Below are 18119 nucleotides of genomic sequence, written 5' to 3' on the forward strand. Positions count from 1 at the left end.
ACAGCGCAGGCAGCGCCATCGCTCTTCGGTGAGTCGCCCTATCCCGACCTCGTCACCGCATTGCATATCCTCCTTTCTTCTCGGATCTCTCTCTACGAGACTCGCGCGCTCAACACCATTGGGTTCTCCCCCTCTTCAAATCGCGTGCAGGACAACTAGGTTTTGGGGGGAAAAGGTCCAAAACCTCCGCATCCTCCCGACCCCGACCGTCCCGACGCCCTCCAGGCTCCAGCCGCGCCGCAGCCGTCCTCCAGCTCGAGCTCTAGCCTCCAGACGTGCCGGCACAGCACCCGAGTGCCGGTCCGCCACCGCTTGACCTAGACGCGGCGAGCCGGCGATGTCTGACGCCGTGACGCGTCGCGGCCGTGCGACCCCCTGGCGGTTACCGTAACGGGATCACCACCAGCCACCACCCTCTTCCTCCATGAAATCGTCACCGTCACCGGTGCTTGTCTCCTCTCCCAGTTGCCCGCTTGCGGCTAATCCGCTTCAACAGGCGGACGGCGCTCCTCGTCCGCTACCCACGAGGATTGTGGTCCGCACGAAGGCGCAGAGGTAAGATGTGCTTCTGTAAGTGCAGCGTCTGATTTGTGAGTGCTGCCGAGAATTTGAGCGCACAAGGATCTTTCTACTAGGAAGGAAAAAATGCAATGAGTAAACTGGAAAAAAAAAACATTTTGCTATGACCGTTTCTTCTCCGACGATATATTTTTCCAACCTGCATATATTTAGCATGAATATGAAGGATTTTCATTTAGGCTTTGGAACGGGAAATTCATTCAGAATTTTACCTTAGCACCAGATCGGGAAGGGGAAAGTGGCCGGCGTGCAGAGGAGGTGGAGGAGGGGCGCCGCCGGCTTGATTTCGTGGCCGCCGGCTCGAGGGGAGGCGGAGGAGGGGTGTCGCCGCCGGCTTCAGGGGCGCCGCAGCCAGCTTCAGGGGCGCCGCCGCCAGCTTCAGGGGAGGTGGACGAGGGGCGCCGCTGCTCGATTCGGTGGGTGGAGCGCCGCCGCCGGCTTGAGGGAGGCAGAGGAGGGGCGCCGCCGCCGGAGGACGGGTGCGGCGGAACCCTAGCGGCAGGCGTCGGCCGGGGAGCGAGACGAGGCGTCGGGCGGGAAGCGAGAGGAGGCGGGCGGAAGAAAAGAACAACCGGCACGCGCATAAGCGGTGGCAACGCGGGTAACAGGGCCTGATTGGTAGAGCACCGATCTTACCCTAGTGGTGCTTAGAGCAACTCTAAGAGAGTGCTAATCTTACTCTAATATCTTTTTTTAGAAAAAAGAAAGAAAAAATGAACTCCAACAATCTACCTAAACCTTCCCCAATTTTTTTAGCAACGTTAAAAAACAGCCTGCCACCGCGTATATTTTAGCGTTGGCGTTCCTCCCCCAATCCTGATTCCCGCACGCTCACGCGTCCCTTCCGATGGACCCAATACGATGACGTGGCCTGTGTTCAAAATATTGGGGGCTATTTATTAGCGATCTGCTGTGGACTGATATATTTTTGGGGAAAATTTTTTTAGGAGAACCCCCAATACATAGTTTTGGGGAAGAATTTTTTAGGATACTCTTGGAGTTGCTCTTACCCTACCAAAATTAGGGTAGGCAAAACATGGGCATGCCAAAACCTGGCAAATTTTTTTTTATCCAAAATGTGATAGCAAAAATTTTGACCCCAATTTGTTTGATGCCAAAATACAAATGTCAATGTCCATAATTCACACCACATATATTTTTAGAACATGCAACTTGCATAACAAAAGTTCACTAATGATAATATATCTACATATGATGTAAAATGATAATATATCTACATATGATGTAAAGAAGTTCATCAAATCGAGGCATCTTCATCTAAGATCAACACAAAATAATGAACCTTGTGCTACAGTACTAGTGTACTATTCTAACACTATTTCCCTGACTACCTAAAACAGTTCTACGTAGCACAGGTTACAGCAGCATGCTCATGACAATCTACTACACTTCCAAAATAGCACAAGCAAGTGCATCAATATGTGTCCACCTAGAGGAAAGAGCACATCCAAAATACCATAAGCTTCAGCATCCAAATTTACACAGGGCTGCCATACTGCTAAAATTCCACAAGCTTCAGCATCCGTATTCACATAGCTGAGTCCAAAATACCATAACCTTCAGTATCCTTATTCACACGGAGCTACCATGCAGTCCAAACTACCACAAGCTTCGGCATCCAGATTCACACAGAGCTACCATATTCACCTTCATACACCACTGGTACTATACTTGGCACCTAAGTAATCAGTGACCCAAGTTCCAAATGACTGATCAGATGCAGCATTCAAGTAGTTGCGCAAGTACACCTGCTCCGGCTTGGAAAGGAAGGATGCAATATCAATCTTATCACGTGGTGGGAAAGGTATATCCTCAGTATGCTTCCAAAGATTGGCATAAGGATCTGAAGGTGCAGCAATGGATTTGGCAAGCATGACAATACTTCCTGCAATTGGATCATTCTCTAAAGCTTTAGCATGTTTTGGTTTGTCCTTTCGATGCTTCTTCATAGGCGATTTCATGTTTTTGCGCTTCATACCAGAACTGAAGCCTACAGCTTCTGGACTGCTGTGGGCAATAGTGTCTTCGACTGGTGGACTGCTATGAGCAATAGTTTCTACGACTGCTGGACTACTACGAGCAATAGTGTCAGAATCATTCTCAATATGTTCAGCACCTGATTCAGACTTATCATCTTCAACATCCAAAGTGTTCTGGTCAACAGCTAAAGATCCATTAGCTTGTGCAGATTCTCCAAACAGCTCTTCCATGTGATGGAAGAGTTTGATAGGCTGAGTAAGATAGTTGTATTTTCCTGTTTGCAACAAATGTTAAGTAGTGAGTCCAACAGTGCCTTCAAGAACTATATTAATCATGTACATAGTTTTTCACTGAAGAGAATATATACTAACATCTAACTAATTAGTGCACAAGCTAGAGACTTATGTACATGATATAGTGCTTATTGTCAGCATAAGGTATGCAATGGATAAACTTACCCCAAGCTTAGAAGGTGATTTCTCTGAGTAGGGAAGATTGAACTTTCTTGATGCTGCATCAAAACCATTGCCATTTTTAGCCATAGCATGGCTTATCCAATTCCATTTCTCCTTGAATGCCCTGAAGTGACGATAAACTTGGTGTCTGGTAGCTCCGATTCCAAATCTAGTATTTAACGCTTCTGCACACAGACGGTGGTGGTGTTGCTTCCACCTAAAGGTAGCAGGTTTGTCCTTTTGGTAGTCAACGTACCACTGAAGCATGAACTCAGTGGTGTCATCAGTCCATGTTATGTACTTCTCACAATATATAACGTCAGTACTCCCAATTTTGTTTTGCTTACCCATGCTATAAACGAAGGATAACAATAAGTAACCATTATTTAAATATAAAACATACGATATACTAGTTGCAGAGAAAGAAAGTTACTGCATTTAGCAAAGTAATCATATTGTTTACTTACATAAGCACAAGTGCATTACTACAGTACACAAAATGAGTACACAGCTACAAAAGTACACATACAGACCCAATATTAATAGTCCAAACCAACCCAAAAGACACCAGCTGCACCTAGCACTAACTAATTGTCAACGGTAATATTACTATTAAGTCTATCACTCCACATCTGCTGGGAAATTGAATCACACTTGGCAGCCCACTCACGTACATCAGCCTCTTGATCAGAGATACAATTCTCACTCCTCGGTAGATGGTCATACCAAGTTGGCTCATCATATATGAACTCATCAGTGTCGTCATCCAACATCCAATTATGAAGGGCGCAACAGGCAATGACCACCTTGGGCTGTGACTTTAGGGGTATGAATGGCTTGTTACTAAGAATCTTGAAGCGATTCTTGAGAGCGCCAAATGCCTGCTCAACTGTTGTCCTAAGTTGGGAATGGCGATGATTGAAAAGCTCTTTTGGACATTTCGAGTCATGGGCTATACGAATTTTAAAAATCCATTAATACCTTCAGGGATTTTGATTCCATTTGGACAAGATAGGGCATCATGCAACACGAGAGAGTCATGAGCAAACCCCTCCCACCCTGCTAGGACATAAGTGAAGTGCAGATCAAAGTCGACAACGGTTAGGACATTTTGTGTGGGATATGACTTGCGGCCCCTAAACCTATCCACAAATTTAGCAGGCACACATGCCCTGATGTGAGTGCCATCTAGTGCCCCTATACATCCCTATGTGAAAAGACAAAAACATATGTCAAGCATTTTTATATATAAGTGCTTAATAATATGTCAATGCACTACTGACAGTTACCTCAAAATATGGATAAAATCTGTTCGGGCTGTTGGTGATCTTAGGATGTGTGGATGTTGATCTAACATAAATTAGTTCAGGAGCTAACTTCACCAAGGCACGCAAGACGACATTAAAGTACCTACTCACTATCCATCCAGATCTCCACAATGCAATTTCAGTAGAGGAGTGTGTGTGATATTGCCCAACAATCTTCAAAAACATTGCCACTTGCTCCTCTACTGAAACATGAAATGTATCAAGTAATAGGCCCCTCTCCCTTAGCCGAAAACAAAGGTTGTAGAACACAGGGAGGGACATCCTCAGTTCACGTATACATATTCTGTCAGAGGTGTCAATCAACCTAATTAGTTCACTACTACGCCAGATATCCCTCTGCACAAGCGGAGCATACTTCACACTCTTGGCTCTACTCCTCTTATCATTTTGGTTCCTCCACCACAAGAACAACAGTAGAACAAGAAAAGCTAGGGCCTTTTGCCTCCGCATACAGTTATTAAAGAATTGATGCTGATTATTGTCCATCTATGTGTAGGCCTATATCCAACATGCACAAGCAAGAAGAAAAAAAAGATGCAAATCATATATCAATAGCCAAATAAAACAATGTTGATATGATAAATGACACATAAAGAACTACTGCACTGCATAGCCTAAATCAACAGCCAATAATTAATCATGTTTGGTAAAATAAATAACTTAAATACTATAAAGTACATCTCGCTATGTTAACCAAAGGCTTTGGGTGGTGAATTTGTTACCTAGAATGCTATGTCAAGTGGTCAGATTTTAGATAAGTAAACTAGAACTAAAATCTTGCAAAAATTGGAAATTAACTCTAGATAAAGGGCTCAAGAAGTGCTATCAATACACAGATTCAGACTGCATGACGGAATTCGTGGAGCAACAAAAAGAAACGAGTAGGTCTGAGAAAAATTAACAAATCATCAGTTGAGGCCGAAACTGCAGGCCACCGAGTTGCTCAAGTTGACGACAAACAAAAGCCCCACCCACGGCACTCCGGCGGCGGCGGCGACGCATGACGGGTAGCGCAACGGCGCCATGTCTATTTGACCAAGGACCAATTACGAGGTTGCAGAACAGCAGAATCAAGCAATTTTCCTTTTGTTTCGATCTGAAGTTCGAACGATGCAAGTATCCAAACAAATGCCGAATGCCCATGTTTAGAAAACGTACAGATTGGTGGAGGTATGCACAAAGAGATCAAAGGAGCAGGATTTCATGATTAAAATATCTTAATTTTTTGACCAACGGATCTAGGAGATGGCTACTATGCTCTCACACACTTTGCGTCAGCACGTCGATACAACAGATCTATAAACAAAAGATAAATTAGAAATTTATACCTACAAAATTGATGGAGGTTTGTAGTGGAGGAACACATGCTAGTTGGAATAGATGGATTGATTGGAGAGGATCAGAGAACCCACCAGATCAACACGGCAATCGATGAAAGGAGTCTCCTACCCCATGTGTACTTGAGGTACGGCCCCTTTAATCTGCAACAGGAACGGGTGAATGGGTGATGGTGGAACTCCGGTGTTGATGATGGCCGAGAACATGGGAACTCGGAGAGTAGCTGATGGCGGGCTGGCCGGTGGTTGCGTGAAGAGAGAAGACGGAGATGCGGAGTCGCGAAGAGGACGAGACCGCAAATTAGGAAAGGGAAATAGGGAGCGTGGCAGGAACAGCCAAAACGCGGGCCAGTTGAATGTTGCCGATGTGCCTAGAAATATCAGCACGTCGATTCTTTGGATTTGAACCAATCAAGCGCCAAAAAAATTTAGCCCTGCCCTGGCAGACTTTGGTGCCCAACCAATCAGGCCCAAAATTTCCTATTATTGTGTCCCAACAGACAAATCAAGAGCTGTTAGATAATTTGACACACTTCACATCCGCAATTACTCCCTCCGTCCTAAAAAAACAAGTCATTTTATGATTCAAAATTTGTCAAAAAACAAGTCATTATACTCAATTTGGCATGTGTGCAAGTGCATGCGGCAGTCAATTAGCACCAAATATAGCTAATAAATAGGGGCAATCAAGGTCATTTTATTTCCTTGTTACTCTGTCCTAGAATTCCTTGGGTGACTTGTTTTTCAGGACGGAGGGAGTTGTAACAACCCTAGTTTTAATTAACCTTGCTTAAGCTTGAGTAGAGTGTTTAGAAGTTAATCTAGCACTTAAATGGACTAAAATGCCCTTTAAAAGCTTAATTTTGGAGGCAATTCATAAAATTCAAATTTTATATAACAACTTTAATTTTTACCAATATAAGAGTTGTAAAATTTTTAAAGAAAAACAACTTTTATTATTTGAACTTTTTCTAACTTGAAGAGGAAGATGTTCAAAAATAGGGTTGAAATCCAATAGTAATTCAAGTCCCTATCAAAATCACAAAGTCCTGAAAGGCATAGCTGATAGAGAAGATTGAGTTCTGCTATCAAATTCTAGACCTGGTTTAAAGTTGAAGATTTTATAAAAGTTGTAGAATAAACCCTAGAGAGAAACTTTGTTAATTTGAGCTTGGACCAGTTCAAATTGGAACCTTTTCAAATTTGAGACCAAAAACAGCACCAGCTTAAATTCCAGCACAAAGCTCTAAGTCCAAGAACAGTGAATGTCGTCCATTTTGGCATGTAAATTACTACCGAATCCAAAACTAACCTGGACCTGAGCCTTTTCTAAGAGTTAGAGTGTGAAGTGTGTACTACAATATTGTCTATTTTACCTTGGTATAAATCAGAGTAGAACCATTTTAAAACTTGAGCCAAAGTTCAGCTAAACTCTCAAATACAGCTTCAATTCAAAATCTGCCAAGTCCCAGTAAACAGCGTTCCACCAAAGTTCACGTTTCTTTTTCTCTAAATCCAGCCAAGTTTTGATCCTAAAGTCTTTCTACGAGTTGTAGGGTATAGTTCAAACTAAAATTTTTGTATTGGAAAATTTCGAAGTTTGAATTTAAACCTTGGCGCAAAATCAACCCGAATCTGCACATGTGCACATGTGCTCCCTCGCGCTGCACATGTGCCCGATCTGGCGATCACGCCTGGCGCGTCGCGCCGCCGCACCGGCGCAGTGCCGCCGGCCAACCGCCGCCGCGACATGACCAGACGAGCGCTGCAACTGCCCAATCGCGCCGCAAGCTCCTATCCGCCCTCCGCTCCGCATCTCGCCCACCCTATCGCGCGTCGTTCCTTCGCCGCCTCCGCCTACCGGCTCCCGCGCTCCACCCAACTGCCGGCGAGACAAGACGAGTCGGGCTCCCTCCGCTGGCCTATGCGCGCGCGAGGCAAAACGATCCTTCACGCTCCCAATCTCGCCCGGCCATGGCCTGAGGATCGCCCGCAGCTCCACATCGCCACTCGTTAATCCGCGCAGCCGGCCAACGGCGTTCCGCCCTGCTTTCCTACCCCACTCGCTGCCCGGCTACGTCTCTACGCCCAGCAGCTTCGCCCCACCTCCCTCCAGCTTCCTGCGGCTTTAAAAGCCTTCATTGCCCCGCCGGAGAGCCCCTCCCCTAGCTTCCCCCTTCCGCCGCCACTGAGCAGAGCCGCCTCACCGTGGAGACCCCACTCTCGCGCAGCGCCGCTGCCTCTCGAGCCGCCAGTGATTCACCCACATCCCACTGCTGCTCCCCGAGCCCTCGCCGCGGCCTTCCCACCGACGAGTTCGCCGGAACGCGCAAGCCCGCCGCTGGTCTTCGTCCTCACCACCGGCAGACCGCTCCGCCGCTCCTTTCTTCACCAAATCCGCTCGAGGTGAGCTACCAGTCACGCCCAGCCCCTTATCTTTCACCGCCGCACCGCCGTTTCGCCGGAATTGGCCGGACCCGCCGCCAGCCACCGCGAGGGCCACATTGCGAGACTTGAGTTTCTTCCAGGGGCCTTCGTGTTAGATTCCAGGGGCCTATTCGTGAATGTTTGAAAACATGTAGGGTCCCTTCGTAAAACTACTTCGACTTTTCTGATTTTAATTTGAAATAAATGGTCTGAACTTTGAAAATGCATAACTAAATGTAGAAAAACTATAAAAATGCCAAACCACTTTTTTTAGAATCAGTGAGTTGTTTAGTTTCACATAAAAATACTTTTGTACATGTCACTGATGTATTTATTTCTCTAGATTTTATTTAGTGTCTAGACCTTTAAATGCTTGGTAAATCACACAAAAATGTTAAAATAGTAAAACCACCTCTGTTAGCTTTTTTACATTGAGCTTGTGCTTGTAAAAGTGTTTGTGACCCTAGTTTAGATGTTTTGTACACTGTTTTAGATTTTACTTTGGAATCTAGGGTGAAATCTTACTTTTTGCATAATAAATAGAATATGTCAGTGAAAAATGTGAAACCACTTTTTTTAGATCACATATGGAACATTATCACTAGGAAAAATAAGGGTCGCTATATGAAACTAGGTGAAACATGCTTGTCTTTTTTACAAGATTAAATCATAGAAAATATATGGAAAATAGATGTACTTCACCAAAAATCATGGAAACGATAACAAAAGACAAGCATAAGAAAATACAAAGCTTAAAGATGAGGTTAGAGGCAGTAAAAACTTCTCTGGTCTTTTAAGTTCAATTTTCCATTAGGCTAGTATTAATATGTGTGCTTTCATAGGCAGACCAGAGGAAGATGATCGATGAGCTAAGGCTAGTCCCAGTGCAAGGTTTCATTGCACTGTTTCTAAGGATGTCACATCATCCCGTGAGGTGTATTCTCATGAATGAAATAGGGAGTTTCAGTGCACAGTTTCATTTCACGATTTCATAGGATGCCCATGATATTTAATTGTGAGGCATGTGATTGGATATGGTTAGATGAAATGAAACTCTATAGCCCCCAATGCAAGTTTCAATATGTTTCATAGTCTTGGAAACAGTGTATACACAATTTTATCCTGATGAAACTCCTTCCCTGTCTCACTTCATAACTACCATGCCATGTCATCACATATGCTGATGTGTCACCGTATTTAATGTGCATGAAACCTCTATAAAACTCCTACTAGGATTAGCCTAAGGAAGCGAGTCAACCCAGTGGTCTTTGGTTCAAAAATGCGCAGAGGTAAACCGCCTCAAAGAAGAGGCTGCAGGGCTCATGAAAGACAACGAAGAGCTGCAATCATTCGTCGAACTTGTCGAGTCCATGATGACTTGATGAGTGCTTTGTGCCAGGGAAAGGGTGGGTGCCCCTCCTGACTTTGTGCCAGCGTTTGGAGGTAGACAAGGTTGGACTCTTGGAACGTTTGAATAGCATCAAGTGTACGGGGGAACTTTGTGGTAGATCTGTAACTCCTGGGAGCTGTTTGGTTCACCCGCTTTAGGCTGTAATCGGTTCACAGGGCTATCTGTTACCGTTGTTTCTAGTTTGGTTGGACTGCTCCGCAACTAATTGCAGCGTGAATGGAAACAGGCCCGTAGAAACTTGATACCGCTCCGCACCCGGTGTTATCCGATCCCATTATTTTTCTCGCCTTCGCTCGACTGCTCTCCCGCGAGACGCGTCCCACTCGCTCTAACGTGTCTTTGATTCAGTAACAGGCGGTCAGCCACGTAATCGTGTGACGACTCAGCGGATAATTTGTACAATAGGTTGGTGGTCTGCCACATAATCCTAAGACGACTTAGCAGGTAACCAGTACAATGGGTTTATTGTCATCTAATAGGCAGTCTGACACATAATCTTGAGAATTGTTGTTATCTGATCGACGGTCTGACATGTAATTTTGAGACGACTCAACATAACCCGTACAATGAGTTGTCATCTAATAGGCGGTCTGACATGTAATCTTGATACAACTTAATGGATTTAAATGACTCAACAAATAACCTGTATAATAGGTTGTCTTATAAGTTGTCTGGTCAAGCTATATAATTCCTTAATTTGTGCATATGAAAAAAAAGAAAAATTATGAGTTACATGGTAACAGCAACTCGTACAATTATTGTTGAGTTGTCTCATAGTTCTAAAATTTAGTTCATGAGATGGTTGTTTAACCCTTTTCTCTCTCATCGCTCTGTCTCCTCCACATAATCGAAAATTCTACGAGGCATTGCATGAGACAGTCCATAAAATTGTTGACGTGTAGCAACATACTCGCAACGAGCGTAACCCTCGTGTTTAGTTGCCACTATGAGTTTGAAACCCTGAACAGACCGCCTGTGTTAAGCCGGAGGAAGGAGAGGATGAGGCCAAGTCATCATGCCCCTTATGCCCTGAGCGACACACGTGCTACAATGGGCGGGATAAAGGGTCGCGATCTCGCGAGAGTGAGCTAACTCAAAAAAACCCGTCCTCAGTTCGGATTGCAGGCTCTGCATGAAGCAGGAATCGCTGGATAGGGACCAGATTCAACGCGCTACGATTCCGGATTTACGAGCAATCAGGCGTCAACCGCCCAACCTTTTTTTGTTATAGACAGAGCAACCAACCGTCCCTCGCCGCAACGCAAATGGCAGCGCTCAAGCTCCTCGCCGTCTCCGCCGTCGTGGCTGCTCAGTCCACCGCAGGTGTGCTGGGGAGGGCAGTGAAGGCACCGCCATCGCCGCGACCGAACACGCAGGGGAGCCCGCGCGTGTCATGGCCCCCGCCGATACACCGACGTCTTCTCGCCGTACTGTCGCCGCGGGCGCCGGCCACCGTGTCCTCAGCGCGACGTCCGTCGTGCTTTTAGCCTCCGTCCGACGCAGCCGCTGCCGGCACGACGGCGTCGTCGTCACCGGCACAGCGAGCGGACACCACGTCGGACGCCGCCATCGTGGTATCGTCGGCGCGGCGGGCAGCCATTGCGTCCTCCGGCACCGTCAGCGCCAGACCACAACCACGTCTCTAACGTTACATACTTGGCAGTTCCTCCCGCTCCAAGTCGCTAGTGTGCACTTGTCTTCACGCACAATGCTGTTGCCACGTTCATTAGTTCCAATTTCTTTTGTTAGCCCAGAATGTAAACAATGCACCGGACTTATCGTTGTTCAAATAAATCTTTTTTTTCATTTGCTGTTAACTGTGAAGATTTGAGTAGAGAGAAAAAAATAAACACAGGCGTTCAAGTTCTTCTCGTCGTAAGGTTTTTTATCTGGTTTCTCCTAAGAACATGGACCAACTGTTTATTTTTGTTTTCTTCTAATAAAACTCGCAGAAAAGATTTTTACCGTCCTTAAAATAGTACAGATGTTCTTAAGACTACTACACCAGCCTCAGGGAACTTGTAGTTCTACGGCTCTACGGATTCAATATAGGCCAATATTTGTGAATCAATTTTTGCTAGCTGAATCGTCAGTAGATCTTTACTCCTTGATCCAAATGGACAAAACTAACACATCATATGATTGTGTATCAGCAAAATGAACTAGGACCTGTCTCAGTCTGAGGACATGTACCATCAGGCATCAGCAGCAACTTCTGCCAATACACCTTACCTGCTTACCATCTCTCTGCCATTCCATTATTCTATCATGCCATCATGTGGTCGCTCGGATCTCAAGAGGCCCCTCCATGCCATCACCTGAGTCAGACGCTCAAGTCCAGTATAAAATTTAGCTCAGCAGATCACCAGGAGTAAACCTAAAGCCACGATGAGACTGCTGGAGCTCCTCGCCGGCCTCACCATACTGGCTGCTCTGTTCACCGGGAGGGCATGGCCGGTTGCTGTGCTGGGGAGGACGGCGAGGGCACCGCCAGCGCCGAAAGCTGGCCCGATAAGGCACCGTCGTCGACCACCGCAGACGCCGCCGCCGCCCCCACCCCCACTGTCACATCGGCATGTCGTCCGGCCGCGGCCACCATCCAATCATTAGATCTTGCTGTTACCAAAAATTCTCACAGTTATATTCGATTGTAAAATCGGATATTATTTCTGTACTGCGTTCACAATTTCAGTTTTTGATTTGCTTCGGTGTACCATGCAGGGCATCTCTCTCGCTCTGATGTTCAAAGAAACTTTTGCACTTCTTTTCTTACTTTCTTTGCACTTCTACTGAATCAGATTCGGAGTTATTTGCACTTAATTTTTCCAAATCATTTCAAAAGGCAAACAAACGAAGAGATGTTCTTATGACTTACTAGACCAGCCTCAACGAGAGAAGGTGACCTCCCCTCTCAGCTGATCTGAAGATCAGAAGATTTATTCTCCGAGAAACGCAACACCACCATTGCCGTTGAGTTTGGACAAAGGGGCTGCCTGAATCATTTCTCGTTGATGTTGTAATTTGACGACGCCGTTTACACCGTGATCCAGAAAGAATGTTCAATCTTTTTATCCAGTTACCGAGCGTTCACAATTTATATTTGGACAAGAACGAAACTGACATGTTAATCAAAAGGTTCTCGTTTGAATCCTTTACTGAGGTGAACCTGTGAAACTTTCCTGAAGAGCAAATGAATTAAATTTAAACCGCAAAAAGAAAGAAAATAATTGAAGATGGAAAAAAAGGATCAAGAGGCAGAGAAACAGATGTTCTTAAGACTACTAGACCAGCCTCAATGAGGGGAGACGAACTCCCCTCTCAGCCGATCTGAAGAGCAGAAGATTTGTTCTCCGAGCAACGCAACACCTCCATTGCCATTGTAATCGGACAAAGGGGCTGCCTGAATCATTGCTCGTTGACGTTCTCAGCTCCTTCCGAGATGAGATCGATTTGACAAGGAGGTGAGGAGTGGGGGGTTGCGGAAAACGCGAATAAACGAATTTCATCGTCGTCGATGAAGAACTTCACGATCGGACAGACTACGGTTGACGCGACGAGCTGCGGTGACGCTCCGATTCCGGGCTGCCTGACGGCGGCGCGGTGTCCTGCGGATTTTATAAGGAGAGGGACGGAAGGGAGGAACCCTAGTTAGGTGTTAACTCTGTACAGAGAGAAACTACGTGAGCACCCTTGATTATACCTCGCAGGCTCGCGCACTCTCTAACCCAACAGTAGCCCATTTTGAGCCCAGTAGAGGTCCGCTAGAAAGTTTGCATGCAAGAATGCTAGGCCTAACCAGACGATCCTTGATCTGTTAGTTACGAAACCTGGGTGCCTCAACCTCAAAAAGCGCCGGCAGACATGGTTGTGATGTGGATTTCAGAGCCCTCATATATCCATGACTATTTTGCCTTGCCAAGTCCATCTAACTCTCTTGGCAATGAGAGCAAAACCTTGTACACTAGCAAGCCACAGTCACCAAAATCACCATCATCAAAATAATTAGGACATAAAAAATTACCTGAGTTACTTTTGCATTGAGCAAGGACATATTTTACAATATTATAAAAGCTTTGGAATTAAATCATGATCATTATCAGCCCAGACGTTAGGTCAATGCGAAAGCTCTGTTAGCTCATATCTAAGCTATTATTCTGCATAATTCAGATCTACCGTGAGTTAGCATTCAATTGGTAAAATCATTTTTTGCGTTTTGGGTTGTGCCAGGAGACAGGTAACACGGATGCAGAGAAGGAAGCATCATGCTGTTTAATTCTGGCTTCTTGTTCAATCTATGCTTCCCTCTACAGAGTGACCAGACAATAGAAAATCAGGCCATTCTTCCAGTGGTGAAGCAACAAAGCAAAAAACAGAAAAATTGTTAAGCTATGCTTACTTATTGTCTATAACTCAAGATGCAATAGTAAGTCAGTACCTTGTTTAGTCTCTTCAGTTCAGGTCTCAAGAATTCCGCATCGCACCATGAGAAAAGCACTTCAGAAAAAGTATAAATTTTGATAAACACCAGAGACTAAATCCAATTGACAGATTAATATAAATTATCATCATATTAATCAATGTAGGAAAGCAACAATGAGAACCCTCAGACAATGAAGAGTATCAACAGATGATTAGTTTTTCAGACAAGGCTGAAACTTAAAACATGTTCATTCAACTGGTGCACAAGGAAGAAAGAAGATTTTTAAAAAAAAATTGAAAAATAAAACTGCCGTGGAGCAAGATGTGGAAGGCGATTCAGATCCCTCTGTGATAATAATATGGCTCATCAACGATGTAAATCAGGCCACTACTTCATCACAAATCTTCACAGGGATCTCCAAGAACTCAGATTCTTCCACATCAATCAAAAATCAAAAAAAAGAAAAAAAAAGAAGGGAAAATACAGATTGAGTAAGAATCTCCTCAGTTCAGGTCTCCAAATTGTTCTTCCACATTGCAACTTCAGAAGAACGAAAGTATTTTTACATCATCATCGGAGAACTGTCTATCCATCATAGCAAGCAAATCCAAAACCAAGCCAATGCTGAACAAAGAGACATAACATGATAAAAAAAAAAGTTGTCTGTAGCAGAATGAAATAGCCTGAATTTTGTCTTATGGGGATGGTAGGCCAATAAGATGCATAGTTTAGGAGAAACATTACAATCTAAAGCAACAAAGGGGTGTGAAAAACGTGAGACCAATACCAGCTTTATCTGGTACGAATTCTCAGAAGCAAAACTGCATTTTAAGCTGAAAGGTCGTATCATCACTGCCAACTAAATCACACAGAAGCCAACCTGGCTAGTTGCTTGATTAGCATCCAAGATTGCTGAACATGAAAAGAGAGAAACAGCAAAGAAAAGGGGGGGATGGAGACCCTTGGTTGCTCAGTGATGGCAATAAGGTTAATTGGTTCGATTCGGCCAGCAAGCATCCTCAAATGTATTCAGAAGAGGGAGCTTGTTTGTCCTCATGGCAACAACACCATCCAATGTAAAAATATATGTAAACAAAAGAAACAAAAAACACAGTTGAAGAGAGTGACCAGGATTGAAAGAGAATTCAGAATTCATATGGCTCAGTCCAGTAATCAGGAGGATAGTCAACATATGGATCATTCGGAATTCATATGGCTCAGTCCAGTAATCAGGAGGATAGTCAACATATGGATCAATCTCAATATTTAGTATTTAGAGAGAGATGTAGATTGGTCCGTTGAGCTTGAAATTTACCGAGTTGTCTGAGTCAAATCTGATCAAATTGGCCATCATGTACATGCAAATGGGCAGCAAAAAGTTAAGTTGTGATGGGCCTCCTATTCCACAACCATGGTGATATCAAATGCCATGATCCAACAACACCACAGTAATATAATAATCTGTAAATGTTGCTCCTACAAAAAGAAAATGGACTAGAAAAACAATCATTTACATTGCACATGCATGTGTCAGATTAAAGTATTATCAGCACCCTTAGGAAGGAGTCAGACAGGGATAACTGTATTTTACTTGTGTTATCATCATCCAAATCAACAGATCAATGGCATAAAAAGTGCAAGTTCATGGACTATATCAGATCTTCCTATTCAATATGAAAGAACTATCATGGTAAACCTCAATAATCAAGATTGGGCACTTTCACCTTCAAAGTTTCACATCATTTAGATCCCACAAAACACATGGGGATATGATCAATTTTACATGAGAATGTACCTAGCCTTTCCAGGATTGAATTGGCACCAATAACACCACCAATCAGGATATAACCACACATCAGGAGAATTGCGTGTTGCGTTCAAGCCATTATACCGAGAGGAACGAAATCATCCTCCAGAATTGGTAATGGACGCATCTTACAAAAGGAATAAATACAAACCTTACTAAAGATGATAAAGTTATAAAGGCATTAGTGGACTGTGAGATTTGAGTTCAGACAGCCAAGGGTTTGGTCTTCAACGACTACAACAATGTAGCCGTATCAGAAACTATCCAAAACACAATTGTTCATCACCACTCAAAATATCAGGTCAACTATTGCATCAGGAAGTAAAAAACGACATAAATTAAATAAACTAAAGGTTGAGTTGAGATTTCAGAGCTCAGACAGCCAAGGGTTTGGTCGTCAAATACTAAAAGGCAGTATCAGAAACTCTAGTCCACAAGAAGTGCTCATCACTGCTCCAATCTCAAATCAACAAATGTAACCACAGAATTAAAAAAAGTACGAATCTAGTCCGTGATGGAACTCAGAGAGAATAACACAAGGGCTGGTAGCCTCAGGCTTTCAGAGACGCATTATGGATGGGGCATGTATTTTGCACTTTGGCTAACTTGGTGAATAGACCTGTGCTATTTGTAGGACTAAATTCCCTAGGTTTCCAGGTTTCAGAAAGCTGAAATGTTGATTTTTGTTGCAAAGAAAACTAGGTCCAGAGTTTTCACTGAAGTAGACTATATCGTGCTGTTATTTAACTCCCATCTCACAGTAACAAAGAGACGAAGCTGATGACAACACACACTTTCCGAGATTTTCAGCCTCTGTGCAAATCAGAAATCACTTGCGCGAGGATAGTTAAACTCGGCACAAAACTCAGAATCATTGTTGCAACAGAAGATCAATAAACTATGCGATTACACTAACAAATGCATTTAGACATAGCATCAAAGACCTCAGGATCGCCCAGTGTTGTCATGCGAGTGCACCAGCCCCAAGTAGGTTCTTCCTGACAAGCAGGAACTTGGGGCCAATTGCAGCCTCCAAACATTGGGCGATTTCATCAATGGCCAATGGTATGCAAGGTATGGCTAAAGCATAAATGAGTCCTAAAGCAGAGTATGAATGTGCACCAACATGCAAGAGATCAAGGCTCAGATATGAATCAGCTTTATCTATCATGAATTCTCAGAAGCAGAACTGGCGTTGTAAGCTGAAGGTTTGTATCATCACTGCCAAATCAATCACATGAGCGAAATGATGACGATGCAGAAAATAACTAATACAATGGGATGATTTCTAGATGGCTCATATTAAGAAATTCAACCATTATTTTTCCCTTTGCTTCACGTATTGCATCAGAAGCGCGGGTTGTGTCAAATCACTGCCATCAAACATAAGAAACAGTGAATAAAAATCATAAAGATCTGAACATGAACTGTATGGACAACTGTATCCATTGCTTTGACACAGACCAATCACAAGATTTGTCATAGCCTGCAACACTGAATGGCATAGTGGATCTAGCACAGGCATTGGGGCTTCCTTCTTCAAGAAGTATTAATCCGACAAGCCCGGGGTTAGCACCGTGCAGAAACAGATCTAGGACCTTAAATCGCAAGCGAGATTAAAACAAATAACAGAGGCGAACTAAATGAGGACAAAACTGTGGTCAAGCAACAATCATATTGCCTACTGGAGTCATGGCAACTGAAACGATTTCTTGACGCGTCGATCTATCCCCTCCTCGCGTGGGCAGCGCGCACGAAGAGTTCGTGCCGCCGCCGGAATGAACGAGAGAGGACCACAGCGAGTAACAAATCGAGACGATGCTAAACAACTGCGAGAAAGATAAAAAAGGCAGACTGCGGGGCGGACAACGAGTGCGAGCTTCAACGAAGCGGCGATGATGATGGAGGCGGGCAGGCGGCGGTGGCTGCGGCGGCGGCGGTGGCTGCGGCGGCGGCGGCCTGGTTCTGGGAACCCTAGGAGGGCTGGCTGGAGGGGAAAGAGTGGATGGGTTGGGTGTTTATAGCCTCCGCATCGGCGAAGGGAGTAGTGCGAGCCGAGCTCGAACGGAGCCTGTCACCTCAAGCTCGAGCTGAGCCAGATATTCGGCCGACGGGCCGAGCCGACAGCCAGGCTCGAGCTCAGTTCTGCAGAAGCTCGCCAAGGCTGCAGCTCGTATTGGATGGGCTCGTTTATTGGAGATGCTTTTAGATGACTCGGGTACTTTTTTTGGAACCTCACGAGTTGAATACTTCAATTCCAGCAAACAAATATGAGGCGATTTCAATTTACACAAGCAAAGGAAGGCTTTGAGAGAATGAGAGGTGAGTAAAACGTGTTATCCTTGTTAACTCCA

General features: G+C 44.5%; 1 protein-coding gene and 1 long non-coding RNA gene across 3 annotated transcripts in view; both read right to left on the bottom strand.

Annotated features, from left to right (window-relative positions):
* The window catches only part of LOC101779477 (transcription factor IIIB 90 kDa subunit), an 11893-nt gene extending 10726 nt beyond the window's left edge, over positions 1–1167 (bottom strand). For both annotated transcript variants that reach the window (XM_004966189.4, XM_004966187.4), the window contains exon 1: positions 792–1167. The gene's annotated coding sequence lies outside the window, so the exon portion shown is untranslated. The remainder of the gene's footprint in view (positions 1–791) is intronic.
* A 12408-nt stretch (positions 1168–13575) lies between these two features.
* Positions 13576–17574, bottom strand: LOC111256944. Its single transcript, XR_002677209.1, has 2 exons — positions 13974–17574; positions 13576–13878 (listed from the first exon to the last, which is right to left on the bottom strand). It is a non-coding gene; the product is annotated as an uncharacterized LOC111256944 (long non-coding RNA).
* Positions 17575–18119: the final 545 nt, after the last annotated feature.

This window comes from Setaria italica, chromosome IV, assembly GCF_000263155.2.
Source record: "Setaria italica strain Yugu1 chromosome IV, Setaria_italica_v2.0, whole genome shotgun sequence".
NCBI lineage: Eukaryota > Viridiplantae > Streptophyta > Magnoliopsida > Poales > Poaceae > Setaria > Setaria italica.